General features: G+C 41.7%; 2 long non-coding RNA genes across 2 annotated transcripts; both read right to left on the bottom strand.

The window, feature by feature from the left end:
- Positions 1 to 447: 447 nt before the first annotated feature.
- Positions 448 to 4,885, bottom strand: LOC309348941. The gene is made up of 3 exons (XR_014159592.1): positions 4,734 to 4,885; positions 1,942 to 2,004; positions 448 to 711 (listed from the first exon to the last, which is right to left on the bottom strand). It is a non-coding gene; the product is annotated as an uncharacterized lncRNA (long non-coding RNA).
- A 55-nt stretch (positions 4,886 to 4,940) lies between these two features.
- Positions 4,941 to 17,048, bottom strand: LOC309348895. Its single transcript, XR_014159582.1, has 3 exons — positions 16,945 to 17,048; positions 12,270 to 12,328; positions 4,941 to 5,274 (listed from the first exon to the last, which is right to left on the bottom strand). It is a non-coding gene; the product is annotated as an uncharacterized lncRNA (long non-coding RNA).
- Positions 17,049 to 20,049: the final 3,001 nt, after the last annotated feature.

The raw sequence follows: 20,049 nt of genomic DNA, 5'->3' as shown, positions 1-20,049 counted from the left end.
CTGCTCATCATTCAGCCATGGCAGCTTGGAAGTGCAGCTTGCCCTGGCTCCAGAACTCTTGGCCTTCATTGTGGCAGGGTACATTCTTTCCCTGTATTATACACATGCCCCTAAGCGATGCAGAATGGATGCTCAAGTCAAAGGTTTATGAAAGGTTTGTAAGAGTTTAGAGCCAGCCTTTTTCTTTTCTTTTTTCTTTTTACATCCCACATCACGATATAATTTTGGCAAAAAGAGAGATTGGCTTGGGAAATGTGGTCATGGATATGGGCCCTGGCTTGTTGCTATAGCTCGTATTTCACCTCCTTGAAACCGTGTTTGGCTTGGTAGAGAAGATTGAAAAACACTGTCCTTTAGTATAGATGCTTCATTACACACTAGACGACCAGTTACAAAGTAAAACAAAACAAAACACATGCTACTCAGAGATGATTTCCTCACCTGCAGACCAGTATTTTATTGATGCAACGAGAATTCAAAATTGCACCAGTCTAAAGGACACTGGATTACAGTATTGTATTCCTCTTGGTTTCCTGACTGCTATTAAATCAATGTAGGCAATAAAATAAGAACCTCGCCTGTAAATTCTTTTCTCTGACAGTTCTGGGACTGATTAAATATTTGCATGGTTCAATTGCAGCCATGTACGATCAGATTCAAGGTCCAGGAATGCACTGAAATGCAACTCAACACTCTCGGATGCTGAATTTTCTTTATTCATTTGCATGTAAAAAAGAGAAGGAACATTAAATAAACACCTTGGAGATACCTGAGCAGATACACAATCAGCCCTGTATGACCAGATTCAAGCATAATTCTTTTCCTTTTCTTTTAAAAAGCCAAATGTATTCCAACAGAATCTTTCTCCATATCACCACACACATTATTTATACTAATTAAAACATTAAAATGAAAAGCATTTGTTGTTTGCGCAAGGGGGGTCATGTTAATTAATGCTGTAACATGCATGAATTATCATTCTTTTTCAAATAAAAAGGAATAAAACAGGGTCTTCAATGACAATAGCAGATATAGGTTAGCAGAATTATTAAGTAAAGTGTTCATTATTCAATCATACATGAAGCTGAGCCCTGGCACTGTAACTGAGCTCTTGTGAACCCCTCTTATAATAAACCTTGCATAAATTTGTTTAGAGTTTAAAGGCAGAACTTTGCTGCCATATTCATTGAGGAAAAATAGAATAATTCTTATTGAGCTAAACTGAGGGTTGATACAACCCTCTGTCCTGACAGTTATCTCTACATTTGTGGTCCATCTGCACTATACATTTAATGCAGCATCATACCACTTCAAACACCCATGGCTTCCCTCAAAGAATCCTGGCAACTGCAGTTTGTTAAGGGCACTGAGAGTTGTTTGGAGGACTCATTCCCTTCACAAAATCACAATTCCCATAATTCTCTGGTAAGAGGAATTTTCTCTGTGAGGGGAATAGGCGGTCTCCTAACAACCCTCAGCACACTTAACAGACTGCAGTTACCAGGATACTTTGAGGGAAGCCAAGGCTGTTTGAAGTGCTTCAAATACTGCTTCAAATGTACAGTGCTGAATGGGCATTTTTTGTGTGAAGATCGTATCAACACAAAACTTTAGACAATTTCCAGTCACCCATTCTAAGCCTCTAGTTTTAAGTTTTCCACTGGGGGAAATCTGATGATATCAGTCTACTAGCAGAACAGACGTAATTGGTGAAATGGATTTCCCCGTTCTGCTTGCCGCTATTATGTGTACCCCGGGTATGCTCCAGAGGGTTAGGGCATACAAGCAAAACACATTTTGGGGGAGATTGCAAGGGGGAGGAGATAATGGGTAAGTTCCTTTGGGACTTGCTTCCTAGTAAGCATGTTTAGGATTTCAGTCATAGAGACACTCATAGGCATGAGTATCTTTTATAAACTTTGTCATAACTGTAACAACTACCTTTTCCTGTGAATGATTTTACACTTCCTTTCAAAGGGCTACCCTTTAGTTCAGGACAAAAATCTGATGACAAAACAAGTTTGGTTGCATTGATGCATTAAGGTTCGGAAAATGTACACACCACAATGAAAGTCACAAAATTTGTTTTCATTCTGCCCTCAGTAACCAGCATGGTAGCTTGAATGGTATCATAGCTACTGCCCTGGAAAATCTGCTGAAGGGCAGCATAGAAATAAATCAATAAATAAGTGAACAAATTTTGTGAAAGATCAGGTGCTGAAAACACCACCAAGTAAAAAAGCTTCATAATCAAGCTTTGCTGTTTAGTGTATGTATGTAGGACGAGACACCCCATTTCCCTCAGTGACAAAGGGCACACACAAGATGAAAGGGAAGACAAGACAGGCATAAAAGAACTAATGAATTGTTTTATACCTTCCACTACATTGTTACAGACTTTTATTTCCCTTCAGCTTTAGCCATGCCTATGTTTTGACCACACTGGTCAGATGATAAGGATTAATTTGCTGTGACCTATTTGTTTTTAACCTTCATCTGACCTCTATGCTTTTCCATCCCCTTCTCTTACACTCTTGGTCATCCATGCAGTGAGGCCAAGAATAATTTCAAAGCAAAGCTCTCCCTTATACTTAATTTTATGACACAAGCCTTTAGATCCTATGAAACTTTGCCCCTCAAAAGAGAGCCAATATTATGCTTCAAAGGATGTGCAAAACATATTGCATAAGGTATGTGCAATACATTTGGTTATTCTGGCCAGGATCCTAGGATTCTCCAGGGCTCATGCTGTTATTACGTATACAGCATGTCAATAATAATAAAACCAGAGGTCCCTGCACAATGCTGCTCCTTTGAAGCAAAGGAGCAGCAACTCTCACACACAGGATCTGAGCCTGTGAGAAACAAATTCAGGGGGTAGGACAAGGAAGGAGGAGAGGCCTGGCACTGGTGGGAAGAAAGAGACTTGGCAAGAAAGGTGTCCCCTACCTTCTCATGCAAAGATGCTGCTGCCTGCCAGGTGTCTCATTTTCACAGTTATTCAGCCTTCTTGCCTCTCCTTCCTGCCTGATGCTTCACCTTCTGACAGCCCAGGATGGCTCTGGACTGTTCAACCTGACCTGTAGTAATCTGAGGCTGTCTCCACCGGACTGGAAGAAACCCAGATCCCTCCTAATAGGCTCATGTTGGCCTAGAATCTGGGCTTTGACTGATTCTGGGACACAACCCTAGTCTCCAGTTCACAAAACCCAAGAAGATAAGTCTGGATGTAAAGTATCTTAAGTTTTGCTTTTGGTTAATCAAGTCTTTGATATGTTCACATGTACATATACATAGATCTCTCTCGTTCTCACAGTACCTACTTTCAATGTATTTTCCATGTTCCTTTGGCCACCTCACCTGCCCCATGTTCATTATTCCATCTTATCTAAGCAAACAGATGCAGTGGTGCCCAAATAGCAGAGCACCTGATAAGAACTAGTCCCACACTGTAAAACTTCTCTGTGAAGGAACAGAACTTTCCTATTAACACACCTTTGCTTAAAAGGATATTCTGTCTGCGAAAGAGAGCCTGGTTTTGATTCCCTTTTGACTCTTGTTAAAATGGGTCTGTCTTATTAGTTTGGCATCACCTAATTCACACCCACTTAGTCACCCTTCATTCCTTTCTAATCCCGCCAAATTTGACTTCCTTCTTCAGTGCCACTCCTCAAGGAGCCCAACTATGCAGCAGGAAAGTAACAAACATAGAGAGATGTGTACAGTAATAATGCATTCTGGCAGTAGGACAGTAGGCTCAGCAACTTGCTTACAAGAGGCTAATAAACGTATGAAAACCCTAAACCCAGTTTATCAATGGTAAAAGGTAAAGGGACCCCTGACTGTTAGGTCCAGTCACGGACGACTCTGGGGTTGCGGTGCCCATCTCTCTTTACTGGCCGAGGGAGCCAACGTACAGCTTCCAGGTCATGTGGCCAGCATGACTAAGCCACTTCTGGCAAACCAGAGCAGCGCACGGAAACACTGTTTACCTTCCTGCTGGAGCGGTACCTATTTATCTACTTGCACTTTGATGTGCTTTCATAATAAATAAATAAATAAATAAGATGATAGATAGATAGATAGATGATAGATAGATAGATAGATGATAGATAGATAGATGATAGGTAGATAGATAGATAATTTGTATCCAACACTTCTGTTTCGCTCATGCAACAGACATCTGCCCATGCAATGAAATTTCTCCCTCGTCTTCTCTCTGCTACAGTCTCCTGTGTACCCACAAAATCTGCTCCAGAGGATTAGAGGACCCTCTGGAGTAGATTTGAGGGGTGCATGAGGAGAAGAGCGGAGAGGGAAGTTAGATTGTGCAAGCAGGACACTGCTCATGCAGCATTAGATACAATTTCTTCTTGTTGTTTCATATACTTATCTACTGCTTAAACCTAAAGCAGTATCTAACATGCAGTCCTGAGCAGGAAAGGCTAAAAGCTTCATCTTCTTCCACTGCTAGGGACAAGGCTTTGCTTTTAAATAAGGTCTGAGAAAGTGATCTGAGGCCCACCTCAGGCTTGCATTCTTTAAAGCTCAAGTAATTAATCTGGGACCATTCTCCCTGAGGTAACAAATTAGCACTTCTGGTTACACTCTAGTGCCATTTAGAATCAAACTTCACCCTCAGGCTTGGGGTGTGGATGTCTGTAATCTACTTGTGACATTGTTTAATCACCCCAATTAGAAGTTCAAAAGAGCGGCTAAAGGAATTGCCTTACCCTAAACAGTTTACTTAGAAGATCCAGTTCGCTGTGCTCAACTGGATCTCTTCACGGGTCAGTTTTGATTGCAGCCTCTGCATGTCAATAGTTTAATTACCAAGTGCTAATGAATGCTGGTTTGTCTCTTTTTAATAAATAAAACTCCAAACTGCCCTGCCAAGGCACTGAACAATATTACAAATGAGCCGGAAAAATAGGCACGGGTTTAAAAATAATTATCTAAATCACAGTAAGAATGATATAATAAAGCACTAGCCAAGGAGGTATCATGTGATATTTGCAAGCTAAAAGTTGTAAAATATTAAAAATTACACAGATAGATAGATTGTTTTAGTGCTGTAGGGTAGATATGCTGGAGAGCCTATCCAAGGAGAATGTGTCTTAATTACAGTGCTACCCCCTAAAAGTCAGATTATTTCTTCTTGAAGGTGCAGATTATTTCTTCTTGAAGGCGACTCCCTCCTGCAGACCTTAGGTACTGGACAGCTTTGCATGGGAGAAAACAGGCTCATCCACATCGAGCCCAAGCATCTAAAAGCTTGAAAAGTAACAATTAGCAACTTGTACTGAACCAAAAGCAAACTGCAAAATCGAGCAGGTGAGCAAGAGTTGGCTCAATATTCTGTTTGTGTCAGACTCCCATCAAAAGCTAGCTGAAGCTTCCTGTTTTCAAGGGCTGTCTTGCATTTCATATATTGCACTGGTCTATGCAAGGGGTTACATGAATAACTATGACCAGATCTCTCTTAGAGACAGAAAAGTGTATTCAGTTTCTCAGGTGTGACTGATTAAAAGCATTAAAAGCATTCCTGGGCAGAGCTGCAACTGGGCATCTGGGAAGAAAGCCAGAAGGCCATGAAGCCCTATGAAGAAGTTTTATTTTAATAATAATAACAACTTTCTTTTTTCCTGGGCAAGAGAGATGCCAGAAGTGCTAGCATGTTTTTAGATGCTTTTTATAAAACAAATGACTGCATGTTGTTAAAATTAAGTGGGCTTTAATTATAATTATAACACCCTACTCAAACTTTCAGACCAAAGATACACTATGGGTGAAGATGTGTGGTTCTTTCACCCAGTGTTTTGGGTTTTTTAAAATGCAAAGCAGCCACAGGTGGCTTAATGTTGAACAAAAAGCTGGTGAGAGAGAACAAATGTTTTACCTGGGCAGTCCAGAGGATGGCAAAATGAGAACAGTCCTTTTCAGTTGTGGCTACTTGGGGAATGCTCTCCCCAGGGAGACTTGCCTGGCCTCATCTTTAAGCACCAGGAAAAAACATTCTTTTTTAATCCAGCCTTTGGCTTTTCATTGTCTACCCTTTTTGCACAGGTGGGATGTTTTGATCTAGGTTTTTTGTCTTTTAGATTGTTTTTTAATGCCGGTTTTAATATATGTATGCATTTGTTTGCTTGCTTTAAATGTTGTAAGTCACTTTATTCAAGAATGTATAACTTGCTGCTAAAATGGAATACACAGGATGAAACGGTTAAAACAGCTATGATAAAATGGGCACAGGACATAGGGTACAACATTATGTTTGCTGACTGGGAAAAGCTATGGACAACAGGTCTGAGATTTACCGCATGTAATGCTTTGAAAGAAAATATTATGAAAATGATATACAGGTGGTACATGACCCCAGTCAAGCTTGCAAAGATATACCATTTGCCTGATAATAAATGTTGGAAGTGTAAAGAAGCTGAAGGAACATTCTTTCACCTCTGGTGGTCCTGTCCTAGAGTGAAGGCTTTCTGGGAAATGATATATAATGAGCTGAAAAAGGTATTTAAGTATACCTTCCCTAAGAAACCAGAGGCCTTCCTTTTGGGCATTGTTGACCAGAGTGTGCAAAAGAAGGACCGAACTTTTTTTATGTATGCCACAACAGCAGCAAGGATACTCATCGCTAAAGGCTGGAAAACTCAAGATTTGCCCACATTGGAAGAATGGCAGAGGCAACTGATGGACTATATGGAACTGGCAGAGATGACTGGCAGAATCCGAGACCTGGGAGAAGAATTGGTGGAGGAGGATTGGAAGAAATTTAAGGACTATTTACAAAAACACTGTAAATTGTACGAATGTTAAGAAAGATGTAAGATCTGTAATAATATGGCTCCAACAAATTAGTAACAAAGAATATAAATTTAAACGTGACTGAAAGAAAATACAAATTTTGGATAAATAATATGTTAGAATTAAGTTCTTAAAAAAAAGAGTGATTTAAATTCTAAGATTTGAGATTTAATACTGGATAATTACATGATATAAACTGAATTAAGTAAATAATTTGCTAGAAAAATTTATGTGCTCAGAATGCAGGAACAAGAGATGTGAGGAAGTCCAAAGATGAGAATGAAATGTGGTTATTGAAAAAGAAAAAAAATAAATAAATGTTGTAAGTCACTTTGAGCTGTCATGGCAAAAAAAATTGACTGATATATTTAATTAACAACAACAACAACAACAACAATAGCAACCACAGTCCTTTCTTTGGTGCTATTTGCTCATTCAAAATTACCTGAAGCTGCTTTTCTCTTTGAGAGAGTAAAGAGAGTGTAGGGATCCTTTGCCTTTTCTGCCAGAGGTGGAAACACAGCTGGGGGCAGGGGCGAGTGTACACATGGGTGGCAAGGGAAAAAAACCATCCTTTTCCTCCTGCTGATCCCCTGTTCAACCTGAAGTCATGTGTCATGAGTGATTTTTTTAAAAAGCAACAACCATGAAAACAACAACATAATATTGCGTAATACAGTCGTACCTTGGAAGTCAAATGGAATCAGTTTCGGAAGTCTGTTCAACTTCCAAAATGTTCAGAAACAAATCGCAGCTTCCGAATGGCTGCAGGAAGCTCCTGCAGCCAATTGGAAGCTGTGGAAGCCCCATTGGACGTTCAGCTTCCAAAAATAGTTCACAAACCAGAACAGTCACTTCTGAGTTTGCAGCATTCGAGAGCCAAAACTTTCAAGAACTAAACTGTTCAAAAAAAGATACGACTGTGCTGAATTTGGTCTATAGGTAGTCATTTTGGACCTCTTTTTTTTTTTTACTACAAACGTTTTTTACTACATTTTTTTTTTTTACTACAAACAAATGCAGTTGTATATGTTCTGAATTTTAGAGTCCATTGTGATTTTAAAAAGTGTCATCTGCAGTAATAATCTGTATAGATTAAGGCCACACTATTTACATATGCAAATAGTGACACATCTTTTTGTGTCTTTTGGAAAGTGTGTTAGGGAAGAAATGAAGGAACAACCCCTTGCTCTTAAAAACCGCATGCTCTCAGCACATCTTCAGATGTAAATCATGTGTTGCACTGAGCCAGGGAAAGTCCACTGAAAGGCATTGCATCCATAGTCACAACCTGTTTAATTGGAATTTGTGAGAACAAAATTATTCTGGAAATAATATACAGAAACACACACACACACAACCAGTCAAAGCTGTGGCCATGAATAATCTGAACAATCTGCAAGGGCTTCCGGTCTGTGGCTAATGGGATGTTTCACCAAGGCTTTGTCACCATGGCAAATACTTTATAATACATAAACATGTGCCGGGCTGAAAATCCACCCACTCTTGCTGAAAGATGGCCAGGTTTTGTAAATCTGCATTCCAGCTACCCTGCTGACTTTTGAGATAAGCCCTTTCAATCAACATTCCATGTGTTTAAGAAAAATGCGTGAAAAGTACAGTTTAGAAGAACATGCATGCTTTTTTTATTTTTACAGCTTAAGTTTTCATGTTTTCATGGGAGAACCTGGTTTTTAAACACACACACACACACACACACACACACACACACTTCTCCAATGGTTCTGTATTTTCTCCTTTGTTTTTTCCTAGGGACAAGCTGGCAACACTTTGCCAAGTTTCTAGTTTCTGATTTTTAGCTTTGGCAGGTGTTATATGAATACTCCAGTTTTAATGAGATTTTATTGAGGTTTCTGACTGTTCCTTTATGGATACGTTTAGAAGACCAGGTACTTCAATGAAACCCACCCCCTCCCTGCTATATTAGCAGGGCTGCAGAACTATTTTTAAAGTCCATTTTATGATGTATCGCTTTAAAAGGGATCAAATGCGTGCAAAATTTTAAATTACAAGTAAAAGAATTGACAGAACGAAAGTAGACTCCTGTCCCACCTAGCCATTTAAGGACTGGGTTGCATGAATGACATCTCTAGCTTTGAATGACATTTGGATGTTTGATGCTGGGGGTGGGGGACCCGGTGGTGGAATGAAAGAATTCTGTATAAGGGAAACATCACAGAGCTTTTGAAGACAAAAAGTGGCTCGCTGTCACCTCTAGGAATCAGTATCTTGCAGTCTTGTGGAATGTGAGAGGTTTTTATAGTCCATTAACAAGTGGAGTGTCACAGCTTCCCCACCCCTGATAAAGTTAGTATCCTAACTCAGACCTACAGCTGTGGGAGCACTCATAAACCAATGGCAAACCAACAACGCTCCCCAATGTTATTTCCCATAGACAAAGCCAGAAATGTGGGTTTCAGTTTCAAGTTCTGTTAGAAATTTGAGTCACTAGGATCTGTGGATGCTCGGTGCCTTTTAACAGTTTCCTGGGTTTTTACTGCCAGCAGACTGGTTAATCTTTATAAAAAGTGTGTCACGCTGCTGACTTTGCCAGCATGAGAGAGGAATGCGCTATGATGTTGTTGCCTGGGATATCTAATGATGCATCAAACTTGTCAGACATGCCATCAGCTGTAAACAAAAAAACAAAAACCCAGACTGGGAAGCACAAGAGAAATTCCTAGACCTACAAAGACACATGGGAGAGAAGGGGTGTCCAGAGGCACAAGCTCTGGAGAAAATCCCATTAACCCAGTTTCTCAGACCCATAACCCAATAGTGCCAGAACAAAAATGGCTGCCATGGGCAACAAAACAAGAGGTGCCAGTACTTCACCCCTTTCAACATTTCTCTGATGAAAATAGGGACATCCTATTCCATCCCCTCCAAAATTTCTCTGGTGAAAATAGGGAAAGCAGCACTATTGGGGAAAGCAGCACATTCTGGGATGAAATCAGAAGCCAGGACGTACTTTGTAATTTTGGGTCTGTCCCTGGAAAATCAGGACACTTGGAGGGTATGGTACTCCATACCAGTAAATTACTATCACTCACAAAAAGCCCTGCCCATAACTGTTTTCTGGAACATATTGAAATATTTCTGTTCATTAAAATGCACTAACTGTGAGAATAGCCATTCTACATTAAAAGCCTGACCAAGTCAAATGCTTAGCCTTTCAGGAAGTTTGCTGCCCTTTGTTCTTGGAATGCTTAGCTTTATATTTTCAAAGGCATGTCCAATATGCATTCATCTGTGTTCTTCTAATAACATGTTGGAAGAGCAGGCTGGCCCTACTATTAGGTAGAGTGAGGCATCAGATGGGGGGGGGGGTGAGCGAGTGGCAGGGAGATGTTGGATGACAACACTCTTTTGTGCTGCCTAGAATACCCTAAACACCCATAGCTCACCTGCTTCCCTCAGGTGTGATGGGGGATATTGACCCATTGCCAGTTGAAATATGATTCAGCAGCCAGTTCAGTCAGCTTTTATACATGGACTGAAGAGGACCACCATCTTGTCACTGGCCTCAGCCAGCTACATTTATTGAGCCTGTGAAAGAGAACGAGTCACCAAAAATAAAACCTATTACAGTGGTACCTCGGGTTAAGTACTTAATTCGTTCTGGAGGTCTGTACTTAACCTGAAACTGTTCTTAACCCGAAGCACCACTTTAGCTAATGGGGTCTCCTGCTGCTGCCGCACTGCCGGAGCAAGATTTCTGATCTCATCCTGAAGCAAAGTTCTTAACCTGAAGCACTATTTCTGGGTTAGCGGAGTCTGTAACCTGAAGCGTATGTAATCTGAAGCGTATGTAACCTGAGGTATCACTGTACATAATGTAGAAGAGTATGCAGTAGGGAGTGGGCCTGGACCTACATAACTACATCCACTTTGACCAGTTAGTCTATTTCTGCAATTCTACACACACTTGCAATGGAGTTCAGAGCTATTTACTTCCAACAGGCTTACAAGTGTATTGCACCAGGTCTTGCTGAACTGAAAAGGGTCTCTGGAGCATATTTCAGAAAGATACTGCCCACTTGCCTTGTTGTGGGGAGCAATCTTTTATTTCCAGTAACAGGAGGATGATAGCAATGGCACAGACAGTGCAAATAAGCCAGGAAGAAAAGTGTTTTGCTCAAATGTTTTAGGAGACAAAGCCTCTCATTTGGGGAAAGTCCTCAGTACATTGGTTTTGCTCACCCATGTGGTCAGATTGCTATACAGTGGTACCTCGGGTTAAGTACTTAATTCATTCTGGAGGTCCGTTCTTAACCTGAAACTGTTCTTAACCTGAAGCACCACTTTAGCTAATGGGGCCTCCTGCTGCCGCCGCACCGCCAGAGCACGATTTCTGTTCTCATCCTGAAGCAAAGTTCTTAACTCGAGGTACTATTTCTGGGTTAGCGGAGTCTGTAACCTGAAGCGTATGTAACCTGAAGCGTATGTAACCCGAGGTACCACTGTAACTGGGTTTGAAAGAATTTCCTCCCTCTCTTGAATCTTATAAGCTGTCAGCTAGGAACAAAGTTTCCTGCAATGCATCAAGGATCATGGAAATCAACTCTCTATTTTTCTTTTGTTTTAAAAATGGGCTCCACAGTCTTTAGAGGTCAATAGAATCTGAAACATATCACAAAATCGGTCCTTTCTGTTTAAGAAGATACATACACCAGATGGCACCCGCACAATTTACTGTTCTGCTTTGGCCAAAAAAATCCCTGCATTGAAATTCCTAATGATAAATGGCCTTTGGGAGCAAGAGAGACTCAAAACTAGGCCATTCTGAGTCATATTTTATAGACCTTTACTATGAATTTGAACTTAGGAAGCACAAATACCAGTGCAGTGTGTGTTGTCTGCCTGCAATTATAAATTGGATTGTTGGGTGATAGGGACAAATTTCCCCCACTAAAGAAAGCTTATGGGAAATTAACATTTCCTTTGCAGCACAGCGGTTTCTTCTAAGAACAAATTATTAGTGTACAACAGGAAGCAAGTTACTCTTGCCTAGAACATTTAGGCCATCTCGAATATTTAAATCAATTTGACCACTGCATTGAAATATTCATTTCCTAATGGTGTAGTGCATGAAATCTGAGGGCTACTCGTGTTTTCCAATAAATGGAAAGCATGCTAAAAGCTTTCATACAAAGAACATCTGGTGATATAAGTTACCCCCCTCTAATACTAATTTTAACAGCTCCCAAATGTGGGTAGAAATACTACTTTTTATACTTTGTTTAAAGTTCATTTCCTGTCCCTAGGATATTTATTGACCCTCTAATGCCGGCCATTTCCACTTTCCACTTTTCCTGTGAGTCTTATACTCGTTTTCATTGACTTCATTCCATTCTTGACCTCTTTTCCCCTCAAGAAAATTAAACACAGCCCAAGACATGTTGGACACCAATTAGTTTTACAGCTCTTCTTACCTCCCCTCCGACTGCATTCTTTAGTTCATTGAATCCACCCATAATGTTACGCTTCAAACCTGCAGAGACAGGGAGGGAAATATAACCACACTGCAAAACGCAGATAATTAAAAAGGCTTTTGGGTAGCAGAAACAAAATTCTGATTGAAAGGGAGGTGCGGAGGGAAGGCTGGAATCAAAGCCGTGAGGTAAAGTTGTTTACGTTTTCCTTTCTTTAAAAAATGCACACTAAAGGGGAAAAAAAGTAGTGTCTAACAAGAAGCAATATTAAACCCATCGATACAAAAACAAAGCAAAACAAACAAATGAACCTTGATCTCTCAACTTTTATATTTGTAGGGAAATAAATGTTTGTACTATTCACTTTTACAGTCATAAATTCTTATCATATGCTAGTCCAGGGGTAGCCAATGTGCTGCCCCACAGATGATGTTGGGCTCATAGAATCATAGAGTTGAAAGGGACACTAAGTGTCATCTAGTCCAACCCTCTGCAAGGCAGAAATCTCAACTAAAGCATCCATGACAGATGGGCATCCAACCTCTGCTTAAAAGCTTCCAGTGAATGAGAATCCACAGGTTCCCAAGGGAGACCATTCCACAGTCAAACAGCTCTTACTGTCAGAAAGTTCTTCCTGATGTTTAGTCAGAATTTCCTTTCTTGTAACTTGAAACCATTGCTTCGAGTCCTGCCATCCAGAGCAGGAAAAAAACAACTTGTTCCCTCTTCCACGTGACAGCCTTTAATATATTTGAAGATGGCTATCATATCCTCTCAGTCTCCTCTTTTCCAGGCTCAACATACCCAGCTCCTTCAACCATTCCTCATAAAACTTAGTTTCCAGACACTTGATCATCTTAGTTGCCCTCCTCTGCACACATTCCAGCTTGTCAACATCCTTCTTAAATTATAGTGCTCTGAACAGTATTCCAGGTGCGATCTGTTTTTTTTTTATATATATATATAATTTTTATTGATTTTCCAATTTTATCAACACAACACTAAACAATACATACAACAACAGACACACACACACACACACACACACACACACACACACACACACAAAACATAAATCCTACTTTCTTAACCTCCTTTTCGTAAGCCTCTTTTCTCGGACTTCCCCATACCTTCCCCTTTTTGCATCCTAGTTTCACAATTTTTCAGCAACTCTTTTAGCCAATTAAAATTTAAACTTATTCTCCTTTTCAATATTACATTAAGTCAAAAAGAATAAATATAGCTGTAATTATACATCTTCCTTTCCCTTCACACTTTAACAGTCCTCGATTTTATAGCGATTTTTAAGATATACTTTAAACTTCTTCCAATCTTCCTCCACAGTTTCTTTCTCCTGGTCGCGGATTCTGCCAGTCATTTCTGCCAGTCCCATATAGTCGATCACTTTCGCCTGCCATTCTTCCAGCGTGGGTAGCTCTTGTGTCTTCCAATACTTTGCTAGTAGAATCCTTGCTGCCGTTGTGGCATACATAAAAAAGATCTTGTCCCTCCTTGGCACCAGTTGGCCCACCATACCCAAAAGAAATGCCTCTGGTTTCTTATGAAAAGTACATTTAAGTACTTTCTTAATTTCATTATAAATCATTTCCCAGAAAGCTTTAATCTTCGGGCAGGTCCACCAAAGGTGAAAGAAGGTACCTTCAGTCTCATTACATTTCCAGCATTTATTATTGGGCAAATGATAAATCTTAGCAAGCTTGACTGGGGTCATGTACCACCTATAAATCATTTTCATAATGTTTTCTCTTAAGGCATTACAGGCCGTAAATTTTATATCTGTGGTCCACAACTGTTCCCAGTCAGCAAACATAATGTCATGTCCTAGGTCCTGTGCCCATCTGACCATTGCTGATTTAACAGTTTCATCAATTGTATTCCACTTCAACAGCAAGTTATACATCTTTGATAGATTCTTAGTATTGGATTCTAACAATTCAGTTTCTAATTTCGATTTTTCCACCTGGAACCCAATTTTCCTGTCTTGTTTATATTCCAGGTGCGATCTGACCAAGGCAAAAGAGTGTGGTATTATTACTTCCCTTGACCGTGACACTATACTTATGTTGATGCAGCATCTTTATGCTGCTGCATCACATGTTGACTCATGTTAAGCTTCTGTTCTACCAAGACCCCTAGAACTTTTCACATGTACTATTGGAAAGTCAGGTGTCCCCCAATTTATATTTGAGCAGCTGGTTCTTCCTGCCTAAGTGCAGAACCTTACATTTGTCCCTATTGAAATTCATTTTATTAGTTTGGGCCCAGTTCTCCAAGCTGTTAAGGTCATTTTGAATCCTGATTCTGTCTTCTGCAGCATTAGCTCCCCCTCCCAGTTTGCTGTCACCTGCAAATTTGACGAGCATCCCCTCAATTCCTTCATCCATTTCCTTCATCCACAACTCCCATCAGCCCCAACCAGCATGACTACAGTAATGGTCAGGGATAGGGATGAGAGAGAAATGTGATTCAATTTGCATTCACAGCTGAGCTTGCAAAATTTGTACTTTCCAGAACAATATACAAATCAAAACATAGCCATCCTTCAAAATTTGCACTGTGTACAAAAATGCAGATATCAAAATTATTATGATATAGATTGGGAGAGGGAGAATTTTTGCTATATTCTAGTGCAAACCTAAAGCAAAGCAGCGATAGTGTTCTTCCTGATTCACCCAACAGTATCAGCATACTCCTTCTGAATGCTGGAAGTACAAATGTTTACCAGTACGAATTAATGTTTACAGATTACTTAGCTACTGCAGTTAGAGCCAGAATTTCTAAAAACCAGCCATTAGACAACATGCAAAACTAGGCAGGTTTATTGTGACAGAGCTTCCATTTAAATCAATGGAGCTATCTTCCAAATAAATGTGCTTAGGATTGATTACTCAGTGCTTACTGATGACTCGGCATTCACATAGTTTCATTTGGAGGTGAACTGAAAGCAAAACAGCTTGAAAAATCTTAGTCTAATGCTAAGTGTTCCTTGAATTCTGGTCAGTGCTCTTTTCCATTAATCCAGGAACAGGGATTAACAGCTGTGGTCCTCCAGATGGTGTTAGATTTCCTATTGATTGCAGCCAGAATTGATATCCGAGATATTGATGTAGACTAAATGTCTTTGAGGACCATATTCTCTCCAAGCAATGCTGGTTAGAGAAACTAAGGACAGGAAGTTGAGCACAAAAGTGTCAAATTTAGATTTTATAATCTCCAAATGGAGAAATATTTATCCCTTAGTTCACATGAATTTAGAAACTGGATCTTCAACCATGACGTCAACCAAGACAGAGCATCCATTATCACTGCCAATTATTCTATTTGGTACCCTCAAATTAAGGACACCATTTAAGGCCTCACTACCTCGAGACACTGAATTTTCCACTATTACTGTATTTTTTGCTCTATAAGACTCACATTTTCCCTCCTAAAAAGTAAGGGGAAATGTGTGTGCATCTTATGGAGCGAATGCAGGCTGTGCAGCTACCCCAGAAGCCAGAACAGCAAGAGGGATTGCTGCTTTCACGGCGCAGTGATCCCTCTTGCTGTTCTGGCTTCTGAGATTCAGAATATTTTTTTTCTTGTTTTCCTCCTCCAAAAACTAGCTGCGTCTTGTGGTCTGGTGTGTCTTATGGAGCGAAAAATACAGCACATAGATGCCCTCAGCATACTTATATGAGAGATGCCTACTATAGGAGAGATGTTCATATGGCACAAAAATGCATTTATGGATGTCATCAGGTAGAGAACATCATGCAGTATTTGTTGATTTGCCCTTTATATACCATGTCCAGAAATATATATATATATCTCCTATCTTTTATTGGCCTTCTCAGATCAATTCCCCCCAGGAAGTGATAGTTGAACTGATACCCAATAAAATTAAACATCTGGTAGCCAAATTTGTTCTGGCAGCTAAGAAAGTTTGCTGCAGTTAGGTTAATGCATTGCAACTTTAAATTGTTATGCCGTAAATTTTTATGTTGTAGACTTTTATGCTGTAGAACTTTATAGACTAATGCTGTGTGATTTTAGAGGAATGCCTTAGTTTTCCCCTCTGCTGTTCATTGTTAAGTCCTTTGGCTATACAGTGGTGCCTCGCAAGACGAAATTAATCCGTTCCGTGAGGCTCTTCGTATAGCAGTTTTTTCGTCTTGCGAAGCAAGCCCATTGACAGCTTAGCGGATTAGCGCTATTAGCGGTTTAGCGGCTTTTAGCGGATCAGCTGATAAGTGGCTTAGCGGCTTAGGAAAAGGGGGAAAAAGGAAAAAAAACCCGCAGGAACTCACAAGACATCTTGTCTTGCGAAGCAAGCCCATAGGGAAATTCGTTTTGCGAAGCGCCTCCAAAACAGAAAACCCTTTCATCTAGCGGGTTTTCCGTCTTGCGAGGCGTTCGTCTTGCGGGGCACCACTGTATACAGTAAACTGAATTGAAATTGAAATTGGTGTTAAATTCCAATTCCCATCAGTTCTAGCCCACATGGTCAATGATCAGGGATGAAGGGAGCTGAGTCCAGCAACATCTGGAGTGCCACTGATTTCTCATTACTGCATCGATCCATCTCCTTCCTTTCCTTCAGGTCAAAACACGGATGTTCACAGTTAATCTTAAACAGATGAACTGTATTTTTAGTATGATAAATGGAACTTGCCAAAAGTTCTCAAATGGTGGTCCAGTGGGACGTGATCCAGGTGAATTATTCAGATAGCTATGATGGATGTCAGCATTCTAAATTAAGAGGCTTTCGTTAAATCCTGTATTGTGAATCAGAAGGAGAATGACAAAAAAATATTAGTGTGTGAGGAAGGATATTGTTGGGTGAAGACATTTCCCCCACTAAAGCTTTAAAAAAATGTTTGCCTATGGCAGTATTCAAAGAATATAAACACCTTTCATTCATGCTTAGTCCCCTAAGGGGGAGGTTATTGTTTTGCTGTTTTATTTTACTTATTTACTTGTTTTTATCCTGTATTTTATTCTGTGAACCGCCCTGAGTTCTTATGATGAAGTGTGGTATATAAATCTAATCTAATCTAATCTAATCTAATCTAAATAAATAAATAAGCAAGCCACTGTAACAATTTGGGGAAGAAGAAGACAGTCAGTGCAATTTGGAAAGAATGAGTTACAATTCAAGAAAAAGATTGGTCCAATGACACGAAGCAAGGTGGAATCATTTAATCATTACACTTTAATGGTCGAAATTTGTAAGGGAAAGGGACTGACAATTGTGCACAGAGGCTCACGAATATGCCATTTAAAAGGAGCAATTGTATTTATTATATGTAGAAATTGCTCACTTCAGGATATGCACACACTTCTAACCACACGAGTCTAATGAATTTATATGTGCAGGTTAATAAGAAGCCACCTGCTGTATGCAGTAGAGTGAATAACAGCAAATGAGGTTAGTGGGACACTCATTGAGCCTAAAATTCTGGTTCAGAATAGCATCTAAGGAGTTGAAGCATGCAAAAGTTTGTAGCGTGTCTTGTATGAGGGAGAGGTTTAGAGGAAATGGGGGTGGGGTGTGCCATAATCAGCAGGCTGTAGTGGTTCCCACTAGCAACACTTTGGATGTCCTATACTCTTCTATAACAAGGAATTTGGAGATCACCTTTGGAACACAAGGGTGAGCACCTTCTTAGATTTCCAAGCGAGTCTCTCCCCAGTGTCATGTTGAAGCCAACAGGATAGGCTGGACAGTCTTTAGAGATGTTAGCAGAGAAAGAGGGTCCCAGTTGCCTGATGAGCAGTTTGACCTTCCTTTAAATGAGCTAGAGACTGGAGTGCAACCCTTGCCTCTACCTCTCTATGCTTTTTACTCAGCAGGACCATCACTGACCATTGGTGATCTTGAGTGGTGACACCAGGACAGGGCTTGGGGGAAGAAGTCCAGGACCCCACTTAGCAGAATGAGCAGGACAGCTCCCAAAACACAGCAGGGCTAGCTTTGTATCTTGGAAGTAAGTGAGGCCATGCATATTGCCATCCACAAAACACCCCCATAAGACCATGAAGTCTAGTACTCTAGAATTCCCCCCACCCACCCATACACACTTCTTTTCTGAAAACCTTGGGGAGTAACATTCATTCATTCATTCATTCATTCTGCTACATTTCTCTTCTACTTTTTCCTCCAAGGAGCATAAGGTGATGGGTGTGGTTCTCCTTCTCCTCGTTTATCCACATAACAAACTTGACTGGCCCAAGGTGACAGCAGTGGAAATTAATGAACCTAAGTTAGTCAGGTCCACAATTTTCAGTGCATCTAACTGTGCTGGTCCCAGGGGGTTACCATGCGGCGTGGTCCGAGTCCAGTCCGAGGTAGAGGGTGTGGTATGGAGGCTGTCCATCAAGGCTGAAGCGGGGTCCAAGGCAAGGAGTCGGGTGTGGTCAGGAACTCTGGCAGAAGAGCAGGACAGGGTGCCAGCAGGAACAGGATACCAACAATGTTGCTCCCGCAACCTGGGACTGGGCTGGCTGGCTTTTTTCTGCCCCTAGGCATAGGGCGGTCCCGGTCTACAGGTGACTCACCTCTCCTGGCCTGGAGGCGAGCACTCCTCCTGCGAGAACTTAGTTCCCTCCGCCTCTCTGCCCTGAGCCTCTGCAGCTCAGGAGCGCCTGGAGGTGTGCTGGACCCGGGGGAAAGGTACCGTGAGCGTAGTCTGAGTCCACACGAAGAGGAGCGAGGTCCGAGGCAGAGAGCCGGGCGGGGAACAGGAACGCTGGAACAGGAGGCCGAGCAGGGAACAGGAACACCGGATGGTCAGGAACAGGAGGCAGAGCAGGGAACAGGAGCACCGGATGGTCAGGAACAGGAGGCCAAGCAGGGATCAGGAACACAGGAAGGTCCAAAGCCAACAACGACGTTGCTCCCGCAACCTGGGACCGGGCTGACTGGGCTTTTATCCTCTTCTAAGGCCAGGGGCGGTCCCGGCCCCCAGGAGCCCCGCCTCCTCTGGCCTTAAGGCGAGCACTCCTCCTGGGAGCAACCAGTTCCCTTCGCCTCTCTGCCCTAAGCCTCTGCAGATCAGGAGAGGCCGAAGGGTTACTGGGCCCTGGAGGAGGCTCACCTGTAGCCACTGAGTCCTCAAGCCCCTCTGGGGCCTGAAGGGTTTCACCTGGGGCCAGCTCCTGGTGCTCTGCCACAGGTGCAGGCTCTTCAGCATCTAGGCCTTGCCCCAGTTCAGCCGGCCCTGGAGGCGGGGACTCCTGTGCAGGCTGGGATTCCTCTGGTTCATCCTCTGAATCGGAACCCCAGGCCATCACAGGAGGGTTACTGGACCCAGAGGCAACCTCACCTTCCCCTGATGGGGCTGAGAGTGGAGCACCTGCAGGCAATGGGTCCTTGATCACCTCTGGAGCCAGAGCAGACTCAGCTGGTGTCTGCTCCTGAGGATCCGGCACAGGTGAGGGCCCTTCAGGTTCAAGCCCCAGCCCTGGCTCAGCTGGTCCTGGAGGCAGGGACTCCTGTGCAGGCTTGGATTCCTCAGGTTCAGCCTCTGAATCCGATTCCCAGGCCATCACACTAACGTTAGATACAGCTCTCTGAAGTGATCAGCCAGTGCCTTAGGGCCAAATTCCATATAGAACATAATAGTTTAACGGTAGGAGATTTGCCCAGCTAAGAAAATCAGATCCATACTCTACTACAGCCTTCACCAACCTGGTGCCCTCCAGATGTTTCAGACTATACCTCCTGTTGTGCTGGCTGATGGGAGTTGTAGTCCAAGACATCCAGAAGGCACCCAGT

The sequence above is a fragment of the Podarcis erhardii genome, assembly GCF_964252035.2.
Source record: "Podarcis erhardii genome assembly, chromosome: 1".
In the NCBI taxonomy this organism is placed as follows: Eukaryota; Metazoa; Chordata; class Lepidosauria; order Squamata; family Lacertidae; genus Podarcis; species Podarcis erhardii.
This window is presented reverse-complemented; position numbering and strand designations above follow the sequence as displayed.